We start from the raw sequence: 12,424 nt of genomic DNA, 5'->3' as shown, positions 1-12,424 counted from the left end.
ACACGACACGGGGACTATTATTCAGCCTTTTCATCGAATATCTCTTTTGCAATAAAAAATAAATGTCAAACAAGGTGATGCTCTCGCCTGGGATCGAACCAGGGACCTTGCGCGTGTGAAGCGCACGTGATGACCACTACACTACGAGAGCGGATCTTTTTTTTTTCTTTATTCAGAACGAGGTACATCGTGTACACACACACAAAAAAAACAGGTGTAGTTTGACAAGAAGTATTTAACAATGCATTAAAACCGCCAATCACACTTTGTTTGGCTTAAATTGTTTAAAAGCGCTTTAGTGCTACAAGTTCATTCAGTACAGGGAGCCATTCCGGCTGTTCTTCTCGTGCATTGTATGCACCTCTTATGTAAGCTATACTTTCAATGAAGTATTCTCTGACAGAACGGGCATTCGCGTCAACATGCCGAAATGCCATGCATGATTTCCAAATAGCGTGCATACTTAACAGCTAAACATGTCATACGGTATGCCACTGTCACTGTGAACCGGTAGGAAGCGGATTCCATTGGGTGTCAAAGGTAAGTCTCTTTTTAAAGTTCGTTGTAAGGATGTCCCAATGAAACGTAGCATCCAAACAGTCCAAAAAAATGTGATCGACACACTCTGGTTTGCGGCATAGGAGACAATTAACAGACCACGGAACAAATAAGCCCCTTTCCTGCAGCCATGGTTTTACGGGAAGTGTACCAGTGTGTAGCTGAAAAAAAAGGTCTTTGCTGATGGCCGTACCAGCATTCTTTTAACCCTTTTAAGAACGTCTTTTCCCTGGCCTTTTTCATACATCGCACGATACATCGGCACAGGCAGCATTACATCGATGAGGTCTTTATATAATTGTCTTTTTGTCACCACACCAAGGTACTGCAAAGAAAAACGTACTTTTAGTATGTTAAATGCCGAAACAGCTTCGTTGAGATAACCATGAATGCCGCTACGCCCAGCACAACAAGTGGATACAACAAATTCGGGTAGATAACAACATAATCTAACTTGTAGCATGGTACGTAAGAAAGGATGGCTCTGATCTCGCAGAAACATAAACCTGGAAACAATCTGCCTTAGAAATAAGTGGGCTAATCCCAACCCACCCGCTTTCACTGACCTCAAAAGATTTGTACGGCTCGTGCGTTCCCACTTGGGGGCCCAAACAAAAGTGGCAAAAACACTGTGTATCTTCTGTACATTTGAGCGGTTCATGCACAGCACCTGAAGTACATACCAAATTTTTGCTGCTAAGAATAAGTTGCAAACTGTTGACCTCGCGAATATTGATAGGTTTCTTCCTCCCCACTTGTTCGCTTTCTCCCTTAATTTTTCTGTCTCGTCGTTCCAGTATTCACTGGGATCATTATATTTCTGCAGTGGCACACCGAGGTACATCGTCGGCAAGGAGCTCCACTTAACCTTTTCGAAAAATTCAGGCTTTTCGTCCCAGGTACCATGCCAAAAACCTGCACTCTTATCCCAGTTTAAGGCACTGCCTGACCACTTCCAGTGCTTGTCTGCTACACTGACTGCTTCACTAATGCTCCCTCTGTCTTTACAAAAAACAGCGATGTCATCTGCGTAGGACAGTACTTTGACCTCAGCCGTCATTAGCCTAAAACCATGTATCTTGTCGCTATTGATTATGCTCAAACAAAAGGGCTCCAAGTAGATAGCAAATAACAAGGGGGAAATTGGGCAACCCTGACGGGCACTCCTTGCAATTTGAAAGTTTGCAGTGACTTCCTTGTTAATTACGATGCTAGCAAAACAATTCTTATACGACATTTTCACCTCTTCTAAAATAACGTCTCCTACATTTACATGTTTCAATATTGAAAAATGTACATCATGCATAACACGGTCAAAAGCCTTTTCCAGGTCTAGTTGCAACATTGCTACTTGGCTGTACCATGAATCGCAACACTCAAGGATGCTCCTCGCAGTGTGGATATTGGTTCCTATTGTTCGGCCCTTAATTCCGCATGTTTGGTGCGGTCCTACGATTAACCGTATTACGCTTTGCAGTCTCTTGGCAAGTACCTTCATAAAAACCTTATAATCAGTGTTAGTGAGGCTTATGGGACGATAAGCACTCACTGACAAGAGCTTCAATGCATCTTCACTTTTGGGTATGAGTACAATATGGGACCTTCGAAAGGACGGCGGCATTTCCTTTACCTCGTAGGCCTCCGCTACGAGGCGTAACAGGAGCTCCGACAGCTCATCTTTGAATGCTTTGTAAAAAGCTGTGCCTAGTCCATCCGAGCCGGGCGTTTTCCCTTCACTTAATTCATTAATGGCCCTTTCAATTTCCCCAACTGATATTGGCTCTTCGAGGTGGGCGGTGGTTTCCTTATCTAGTGTCGGCATTATTGACAAAAACTCACTGTCCAAGGCTGCTTCTCTGTTACCGCTGCACCCAAGAAGTCCTTTATAATAATCCAAAAACGCGCTTTCTATCATCTGTTTGTCCGTGGTAGTCACTCCTCCGTATTTAATCTGTTTTATTTCTTTACGCGAGGCGTAGCGCTTTTCTTCTCTCAGCGAGCGTTTCGTCGGTGTTTCCCCCAGCCAAAGGTGTTCTGCGCGTGCGCGTATGACTGCTCCTCTGTATTTTTCCGTGCCCATTATCTCGAGCTGGTTCTTGACCTCTCTTATCTCTTTAGTTAAAGTGCCTGGTCGCGTGCTTTCGACTGACAACAAGAATTCTAGCTGACCTTGTAGTTCTTTTGTTTTCTTTTTTCATTGTAGCGTAACATGAAAGACCTTTCAATTGCAGCAATTTTAACTTCTTCCTTGAACTGTTCCCATGCAGCGACCATTCGTCCCGACTCAGACGAGCGCACTTTTTCAATAAGTATTTTCACCTTATCCACAAATACTTCATCACTAGGTAATTTATTGTTCAGTTTCCACAGTTTCCAAGAAAAGGTTGATCTTTTCTTCTTCACTCCCAGAGAAAACATTACGGCACTGTGATCACTGAAGGCTACTGGTTTGTGCTCGTAACTGTTGCATAGCGGCACGAGTACATCTGATACGTATGCTCTATCTAAACGGGAATGGCAATCGCGCTGGAAATGCGTAAACCTAGCGCCACTTCCAATTTGCAATACGTTTCCTACATCTTCAAAACCCCCCTCTTGCATGAGCGCTGACAGCAACAAAGCACTTTGATCACGAACGGATAGTCTTTTGCTTCTATCGTCTCTGAATCACACGCAATTAAAATCCCCCAGAATTATCACGTTTCTATCAGATTTTAAATACCGTTCGACACTTGCAAAAAAGGATAACCGCTCAGGTATACTATTCGGTGCATATACGCAAATGATGCGCCATTTTTTACCAAAACCGTCAAAATCGCACAAAACGAGACGGCCGTCATCGCTAGCATGAACATACTCTTCAACAAATCCTAAAGAGTTCCGCAGAAAAAGAGCACACCCTCCAGAGGTGCCAACAGAATGACATATGCAAACATTATAGCGGGACCGAAAAGGTTCGACCGTGCGGTCCGTTTGTTCTTGACTTTCGACCTTCGTTTCCTGTACCGCTATGATATCGAAGTCGTCCTCTAGGAAAAGACGACTAACCTGATATTGCTTTCGCTTAGATCGAAGTCCGCGTACATTTATAGTTGCGATACGCAACGTAGTTATGGGCTGTGAAGGCCTCGGACAAGATACGGACCGCATGGTTCTTACCTCGCCGATTGACACATCCCTGGCTTCCACCGTTGAAGTTGTGGATAGACACGTACAAGGCGTGCACTTTCCACACGCGTCACATAATGATGAAGCCATGTTTGCTATGTCCTTGAGCGTCTATGGATTTAGGTCCCTCGTTGACTGTCTTCCCCCGTGGCTACGAGGGTGGCTTCGGCGGCGGACGTGTGCCCGCAGCGATGTTCGGCTTGAACCTCAAGCTGGGTCGCCTGAGCGTTGCGGCTTTCGTTGCCGGCTCACCTCCTGTTGTCCTCTCTGGTTCTGCGTCCTCGTTGCTGACCTCTTCAAGCGATCGCTTTGCGCTTGTCCCCGCTCTTGTGACGTCCATATCTTCAGGTTGTCCAGTCGACGACCCAATACTTTGCTTATTTTCGTTGTCGCTTTCGTCCCGCGGTATAGAGCTCACGCTGTTGGTCTGTTGACCCGTTTGTTCAGCCTGAGCCGCTTCGCTTCCTTCGTCTTTCGGGCCCTTAGAAAGGGGCGTGAATACGGGACCCCGATTTCGGCTTTCCGCTGCTTCTACTGCATCAGCTCGGTCCATTATGTGCTCCGTGAGATGGTCGCCAGCCACAGGCCCGGCCACACTGGCGTATGTTTGGGCACACTCGCTGTCTTCGTGACCATAGCGTCTGCACCGACCACACCGGGGTATGCGACAGTCCCGGCGTATATGTCCCGTTCGTCGACATCGTAAGCAAAGCGGTGCCCGTCCTGGCACAACCAAAAGCGTTGTTATACCGCCCACTCGGAGCTGGTGTGGTAGGTCTTCGACTGTCAAGCCCGCTTTTAATTGCAGGCTGACAGTCCTGGTCGAGGTTCCTTTATCGGCGATACCTTGGACGCGCCAACGTTCCTTTGATACTTCTGTCACTCTTCCATAATTTACGAGTGCGGTGCGCACATCTTCATCCGGTACATTATGCAGGAGCCAATAAAGCTTTAGCCGGACATCCTGCTTATTCGGGTCGATAATGAAGCAGCGCCTTTCCTTTATCTTTACGTCACCAAGTGCTAGCATCTTTTTCGTGGCTTGCGCTGTACTGAAAGTCACGGCCCAGCCGTGGTTCATCGGGAAAGCGCCTAAGGCGAGTACCTCAGGCAACATACCCAGACTAACCAAAGTGTCACGGACGTCTTCAACACGATACGGCCTTGCCTTAATCTCTCCGCGTAGAAAAACAGTATTCATAACACACGCACCTGTAGGCAACTGGGGCAAAACGACTTCGTAATCCTGTTCATCTTCGGCGACAATCCTGTTTCCGCGACCCATCTGGGCCGCTGTATCCACCCCTACGGAGCGCATGATGCACACGTCCGTACACAGCAGTGGCCGGAAGTGGAATCTACACTACGAGAGCGGAACACGACACGGGGCTATTATTCAGCCTTTTCATCGAATATCTTTTTCGTAAAATAAAATAAATGTCAAACAAGGTAATGCTCTCGCCTGGGATCGAACCAGGGACCTTGCGCGTGTAAAGCGCACGTGATGACCACTACACTACGAGAGCGTTTTTTTTGTCTTTATTGCAGGGCTTCAGTTTTCAACCGTGAGAAGAGAGTACATCCTGTCTACAATTGTTTCATGTGCAACAGCAATTCCATGCGAGGTACCCAATCGGGTACATCCTTTTGCATTTTTTGCAAGTCAAGAAACGAAGTCAGCGTCTCAGAAAAGTAATCTATGGCTCGCCGAGCATCAACATCAGCGTTACGTACAGCCATTCGGGACCTCCAAATGCTGTAAAGCGCCATTAACATTGTGATATCATAAGGAAATCCATCATCATTTTCAATCATCAAATACCTTATGCCCTGTGCGTCCAATGGGAAATCTTTCTTTAGTGTCCTTTGCAGGACGTCCCAGAAGAACACCCCGTCCGAGCATTCCAGAAAGACATGCTCAATGGTTTCTGGTTTGCGACATAAAAAGCACTGGTCACCCCACGGAACGAACAACCCCTTTTCAGACAACCACGTCTTAAGTGGCAAGACACCGGCATGAAGCTTAAAGAAGAAAGTTTTAACCCCCGGACGCACAGGCATGCCTTTTACGCGTTTTAGCACTTTGCTCCATTTTGCACCACAGTACTGAGAGCGGTACAAGGGAATGGGGAGAACAACATCACATAAGTCTTCATATAACTTTTTACGGGAAACAGTGCCTAAATATTCAATAGAAAATCGTGCCTTGAGGAAGCGAAATGACTCCATAATCTCTTTAAAGTAACCTTGTGTTCGACCTTTCAACCTAACAGAAGACACTACAAACTCAGGCAAAGCATCGGCCAACCGCACTTGGCAGACCGTGCGCAAAAACGGGTCTTGAACGTCACGAAGGTACAAGAAGCGATTTACGAGCTGTCGCAGAACAAATGCGACAAACCCAAACCACTGTCACGCACACGTCGAAAAATATTCGTCCTAGTAGTCTTCTCCCAGGTGGAACCCCAGATAAAGACGGCAAAAATACGATGAAGTTTTTGAAGGTTGACTCGAGAGCAATGAAGTACTTGCAACACGTACCACAATTTTGTAATAAAGAACACGTTACAAATGGTAGCGCGTGCAAAAATGGATAAATCCTTGGCCTTCCATTTTTCTGCTTTTTCTCGGATTTGAGATGTCTGCCCGTGCCAATAAGGTTCACTGTCGCTGTAATTTTCGAGAGGAATGCCTAAATACTTAACCGGTATTGTGAGCCACTGGACGTTCATGAAATAATTTGGCGTGAGCTCCCAATCTCCATGCCAGAAACCAAGACATTTTCCCCAATTCACTGCGCTTCCACTAACCTCACAAAAGCGTTTTACGATGTTAACTGCATCTGCAATACTTTCGAGGTTTGTACAAAAAATCGCTATGTCATCAGCATACGCCAGTAGGCGCACTTCACATGCATGAAGCCTGAATCCTTGAATTGCGTTACTGTTCAATATACTCAGACAAAAGCTTTCAATGAATATGCAGAAAAGGAGAGGAGATAGCGGGCACCCTTGGCGTACAGAGCGCTGCAATTCTATAGACTTTCCTACCTCTTTGTTAACTATCAGGCGTTTGTTAACTATCAGGCGAGTAGAACAGAAGCCGTTAAGATGGCATATACACGATCTACACTACGAGAGCGGAACACGACACGGTGACTATTATTCAGCCTTTTAATCGAATATCTCTTTCGCAAAAAAAAAAAATAAATGTCAAAGAAGGTGATACTCTGGCCTGGGATCGAACCAGGGACCTTGCGCGTGTGAAGCGCACGTAATGACCACTACACTACGAGAGCGGAACACGACACGGGGACTATTATTCAGCCTTTTCATCGAATATCTCTTTCGCAAAAAAAAAAAAAATAAATGTCAAGCAAGGTGATGCTCTCGCCTGGGATCGAACCAGGGATCTTGCGCGTGTGAAGCGCACGTGATGACCACTACACTACGAGAGCGGAACACGACACGGGGACTATTATTCAGCCTTTTCATCGAATATCTCTTTCGAAAAAAAAAATAATAAATGTCAAACAAGATGATGCTCTCGCCTGGGATCGAACCAGGGACCTTGCGCGTGTGAAGCGCACGTGATGACCACTACACCACGAGAGCTTTTTTTTTTTTTTCTTTATTGCCTGCTTTTGACAAGAAACAAACAAACACAAGAAGAAACGCTATTTACAATACAAACACTGGTTGCGTAAAAAGGCAGAGGGATCGACAGGAAAAAAAAAAAGGAAAGGCCATACTGGGACTAATGAGGACGCTCTAAACCTCCTTCATTTGCAAAAGAAGCTCTACACGATCTAACCAATCAGGAACATCTTCAAGAAGTTTTTGTTCTTCAACAAAACGGGTTACGCTTTCTTTGAAGTATTGACGCGCCGGACGGGCGTCCACATCAGCGTGCCGTATGGCCATCCTGCACTTCCATATGCTGTGGAGTGTAATCAACATTATCAGATCAAAAGGTGTCCCGTCATCACTTTCAACAGAGAGATATCGAATTCCAGGGGGGTCTAAGCGGAAATCTTTTTTGATGGTACGCTGCAGTACATCCCATAAGAACACAGCGTCCCAGCAGTCGAGGAATATGTGGTCTATTGTTTCTACTTTTCTGCATATTAAGCAATCGGTTCCCCATGGCACAAACATGCCTTTTTCCTCCAGCCAAGGTTTGACAGGAAGTGTACCTGAATGTAGTTGAAAGAAGAATGTTTTCATTCCTGCAGGTACCATCATTCTTTTGACCCTTTTTAGTACATTTCTCCATCGACCCGCAGGGTACATGGTTCTATACAGCGGTACAGGTAGTACAACGTCACAAAGGTCTTTGTACAATTTCTTCCGTGCCACAGTGGAAAGATAATCGAGAGTAAAGCGAGCGGACAAAAAATCACTAGCTAAAACTACTTCTTTTAAAAATCCATGTAAGCTTCCAGGCAAATATTTCGTGGATACAACAATGTTCGGCAACCGTTTGCACAGGCGAAGCTGGCACACAGTGCACAGAAAAGGGTCCTGTACATTGCGTAAGAAAAGAAAGCGATTTACAACCTGGCGTAAAAAGAGGTGTGTCAATCCCAGCCCCCCATTTGACTCGCAAGAACAAATTAGTCCGACTTGTCCTTTCCCATGTTGACCCCCACACGAACACTGCAAGAACACGGTGAAATTTTTGGATGTTAATTCTAGAGCAGTGAAGAACCTGAAGCACATACCAAATCTTACTGACCAAAAATATGTTGCATACAGTTGCTCTAGAAAATATTGACCATTTCCATCCATTCCATTTGTTCGTCCGATCACGCAACTCAGCAGCCTGTTCCTGCCAGTATGGGTCACTGTCCTTGTAGTGATGTAAGGGCGCCCCGAGATATTTCACGGGTTTGTTAACGAAAGGGATATTAGCAAAAATTTCAGGGTTCGCGGACCATTCACCATGCCAGAAACCTATGCACTTTCCCCAGTTCACCGTACTTCCGGCTGCAGAACAGTATTGCTTAACCTTTTCTATCGCATGTGTAATGCTCTCATAGTCAGTGCAAAGAATGGCGATGTCATCTGCATAGGCGAGAAGCCGCACTTCGACCTCATGCAGTTTAAATCCACGTATACATTCACTGTTTATAACGCTGAGACAAAATGGTTCAACATATAAACAAAACAACAGCGGAGATAAGGGGCACCCTTGACGCACAGATCTCTGCACACTGATGGGCGCACCGGCAACCTTATTGACAATCAGTTGTGTTGAGCAATCGCGGTACGCCATAGCCACTCCGTCTCTAATTACTTTTCCTACATTGACATAATCTAGAAGACAGAGAAGTATTTCATGAGGGACCTTGTCAAAGGCCTTTTCTAAATCGATTTGCAGCATTGCCACCTTGCGCGTGTGAAGCGCACGTGATGACCACTACACTACGAGAGCGCAACACGACACGGGGACTATTATTCAGCCTTTTCATCGAATATCTCTTTCGCAAAAAAAAAAAAATATATAAAACAAGGTGATGCTCTCGCCTGGGATCGAACCAGGGACCTTGCGCGTGTAAAGCGCACGTGATGACCACTACACTACGAGAGCGGAACACGACACGGGGACTGCTATTCAGCCTTTTAATCGAATATCTCTTTCGCAAGAAAAAATAAGTGTCAAACAAGGTGGTGCTCTCGCCTGGGATCGAACCAGGGACCTTGCGCGTGTGAAGTGCACGTGATTTTTTTTTTCTTTATTACCTGGCTTTGGTACCGACAGAACACAGAAACACTGGTTGTAGAAACACTCAATGTGCACTATACATGTGTTAATGGTTATTAACCAGCATGTTGCTGGTATCATCAGGTTAAAATTCTCGCAAGGTCACCAGCGGCTCTACTCTCGAGAGCCAGTCGGGTGGTTCGGGTACAGCTTTTTGTATCTCGAGAAACCAATGAATGTTTTCTCTGAAGTAGGCTCGTGCAGGCCGCGCATCTTTATCGAAATGGTAGCCTGCCATTCTCGATCGCCACAAAGAGTGGAGGCCCATAAGCATGATTGTGTCAAATGGTAGCCCATCTTCGGAAATTACATTCAAGTACCGAATGCCGTACGGATTCAGTGGCAATTCTTCCTTGATAGTTCTTTGCAAAACATCCCAAAAATAAACCCCTTCCCAACAATGTAAAAAAACATGATCTATAGTTTCTGGCTGCTTACAAATTAAACAGTGTGTGCCCCATGGCATAAAGCATCCCTTTTTCTCTAAAAAGGCTTTAACTGGCAATGTACCAGTATGTAGTTTGAAGAAAAAGGTTTTAGTTCCCGGCTGCACATGCATTCTTTTAACCCTCTTTAAGACATTGCTACCAGGGCCTCCACTGTAGAGTGACCTGTACAACGGCACTGGGAAAACAACATCACATAGTGCAAAGTAAAGTTCCTTCCGTCTAACAGTGGCCAAGTACTCTCTCGAATATCGTACAGTAAGGAATCTTACACTAGACACTATCTCTCTATAAAAGCCACCGATCCCTCCTACGCAATCTTCGGTTGACACAACATACTCAGGCAGAAGTCTACCCAATCTCAATTGACATAGCGTGCGCAGGAAAGGATCGGTGACGTCTCTAAAAAACAAAAACCGGTTGACAAGCTGCCGTAAAAACAAGTGTCCGAGTCCCAGTCCGCCGTCTTTTACCCGAGGAAACAAGTTGGTACGGCTGCACCGTTCCCACTCAGAAGCCCAGACAAATATGGCAAATATCGTATGGAACTTCTGTACATTAGTCCGGGAACAATGCAGCACCTGCATTACGTACCAGAGCTTGCTGATAAAAAACAGGTTGCAAACGGTGGCTCGAGCAAAGATCGACAAGGCGGCTCCTTTCCATTTCTCCGCTTTCTCCCGTGTGTCTTTGGCCTGCTGCTTCCAATACTGATTGCTGTCGCGATAACCGTCGAGCGGGACGCTCAGGTACTTGCCCGGGATCATCGCCCAAGGCACATTAGCAAAAAAGTCTGGCTTCCTTGGCCACAGCCCATGCCAGAGCCCTAGGCACTTCGACCAGTTCACACCACTCCCTGTAATTTTGCTGAAGTCACGCACCGTTTCAACAGCCTGTTTGATACTAAGTTGATCCTTTGCAAAAATAGCTACATCATCTGCATATGCAAGCAGCTTCACTTCCACTGCCTGTAACTGAAAACCACTGATTCTATTGTCATTGATTATTTTCAGGCATAAAGTTTCAATATACAAACAAAATAACAGGGGGCTGAGGGGGCAACCCTGACAGACCGAACGTTGCACGGTAATGGGGGCCCCCAGACTCTTATTGACAATCAATCTTGTCGTGCAGTTTCGATACGCCAGGGCCACTCCCTCGCTGATAACAGAACCCAAATTTGCGTGATCTAAAAGAGCAAACAAAATCCTATGATCAACACAATCAAAAGCCTTTTCTAGATCAATCTGTAGGATGGCAACCCGCTCATTTGAATAATCACAGCATTCGAGTATGCTGCGCGCCTTGTGGATATTGACAACAATAGAACGCCCTTTGATCCCACAAGTTTGATGGGGCCCGACGATGTCCTTCATCACGGTCTGTAATCTTTGAGCTAATACCTTCATGGAAATTTTGTACTCTACGTTGGTCAGTGCTATCGGTCGGTACGCTGCAACTGATCTAAGTTTATGTACATCCTCGGTATTAGGATTGAGTACTGTGTGAGACGACCGGTATGAAGGAGGCAATGTTTTTAAACTGAAGGCTTCGTTGAATATAACAGATAAGATAGGACTAATTTCAGACTTAAACGTTTTGTAAAAAGCAGCGGTAAATCCGTCCGGACCAGGTCATTTTCCAGCGTTTAGTTTATCTATTGCTTTATCAACTTCGGTTACAATTATTGCCCGTTCCAAAATACCTTTTCTTTCGTCGTCCAGACGGGGTAAACCAGGAAGAAATTCATTTTTAAAGTTCTCAATGTCTACATTACGCAATGCGAACAGCGCCCGATAATGCTCAGTAAAAGCAGTTGTGATGCCGTCTGTATCGGTTGATAAGGAGCCAGCCCATTCTATTTCGTGTATTTGGTTCCTTTCGGCTCGCGCTTTTTCCATGGCTAGCGCGCGTTTCGATGGCGCTTCGCCAGCAGCGGTGTCCTCTGCCCTTGCCCTCACAAGCGCTCCCCCATAACGTTGTTCATCTAGCTGCTCAATCTTTTGTTTTATTTTTCTAATGTCCTCGATCCATTTACCGGGGGCTCGGCATTCCTGCTTGAGTAGCTTATCGAGAAGCGCTTTTAACTCAGCCTCTTTTCTTTTCTCGTCATATCGAATACGCGTAGCCCTATCAATTGCTTTTATTTTTAAAGTTTCTTTACACAGTTCCCACTGTTGCCAAATGTGCAGGTTTTTGCAGGGGTCTAGTTTGCCAATTTCCTCCCTAACTGTCAAATTAAAATGTTCGTCTTGGAGAAGCTTATTATTGAGTTTCCATAAATCCCACGAGAAGGAATTACTTCGCTTTGAACATGCTATAGAGCACTGAACTAAACAGTGATCAGAAAACGACACCGGTACTAATTCGTAACTGGTACATTCCGGAAGGATGTCGACAGAAACGTAAATACGGTCGAGTCTTGCGTGGCTTGTACCTTCGAATCGAGTGTACTTTACGGCACTCTTACTTTGGAAAGTATCTGC

The 12,424-nt window shown here is 45.5% G+C and overlaps 6 non-coding genes across 6 annotated transcripts; all 6 read right to left on the bottom strand.

The window, feature by feature from the left end:
* Positions 1 to 78: 78 nt before the first annotated feature.
* Positions 79 to 151, bottom strand: Trnav-cac (transfer RNA valine (anticodon CAC)). Its single transcript has one exon. It is a non-coding gene; the product is annotated as a tRNA-Val (tRNA).
* Positions 152 to 5,179: 5,028 nt separating this feature from the next.
* Trnav-uac (transfer RNA valine (anticodon UAC)) lies at positions 5,180 to 5,252 on the bottom strand. Its single transcript has one exon. It is a non-coding gene; the product is annotated as a tRNA-Val (tRNA).
* Positions 5,253 to 6,951: 1,699 nt separating this feature from the next.
* On the bottom strand, positions 6,952 to 7,024 carry Trnav-cac (transfer RNA valine (anticodon CAC)). The gene has a single exon. It is a non-coding gene; the product is annotated as a tRNA-Val (tRNA).
* An 86-nt stretch (positions 7,025 to 7,110) lies between these two features.
* Trnav-cac (transfer RNA valine (anticodon CAC)) lies at positions 7,111 to 7,183 on the bottom strand. Its single transcript has one exon. It is a non-coding gene; the product is annotated as a tRNA-Val (tRNA).
* Positions 7,184 to 7,267: 84 nt separating this feature from the next.
* Trnav-cac (transfer RNA valine (anticodon CAC)) lies at positions 7,268 to 7,340 on the bottom strand. The gene has a single exon. It is a non-coding gene; the product is annotated as a tRNA-Val (tRNA).
* A 1,905-nt stretch (positions 7,341 to 9,245) lies between these two features.
* On the bottom strand, positions 9,246 to 9,318 carry Trnav-uac (transfer RNA valine (anticodon UAC)). The gene has a single exon. It is a non-coding gene; the product is annotated as a tRNA-Val (tRNA).
* Positions 9,319 to 12,424: the final 3,106 nt, after the last annotated feature.

This window comes from Rhipicephalus sanguineus, chromosome 1 (genome assembly GCF_013339695.2).
Source record: "Rhipicephalus sanguineus isolate Rsan-2018 chromosome 1, BIME_Rsan_1.4, whole genome shotgun sequence".
In the NCBI taxonomy this organism is placed as follows: Eukaryota; Metazoa; Arthropoda; class Arachnida; order Ixodida; family Ixodidae; genus Rhipicephalus; species Rhipicephalus sanguineus.
The sequence above is the reverse complement of the archived record's forward strand: the minus strand, read 5'-3'. Positions and strand labels throughout refer to the sequence as shown.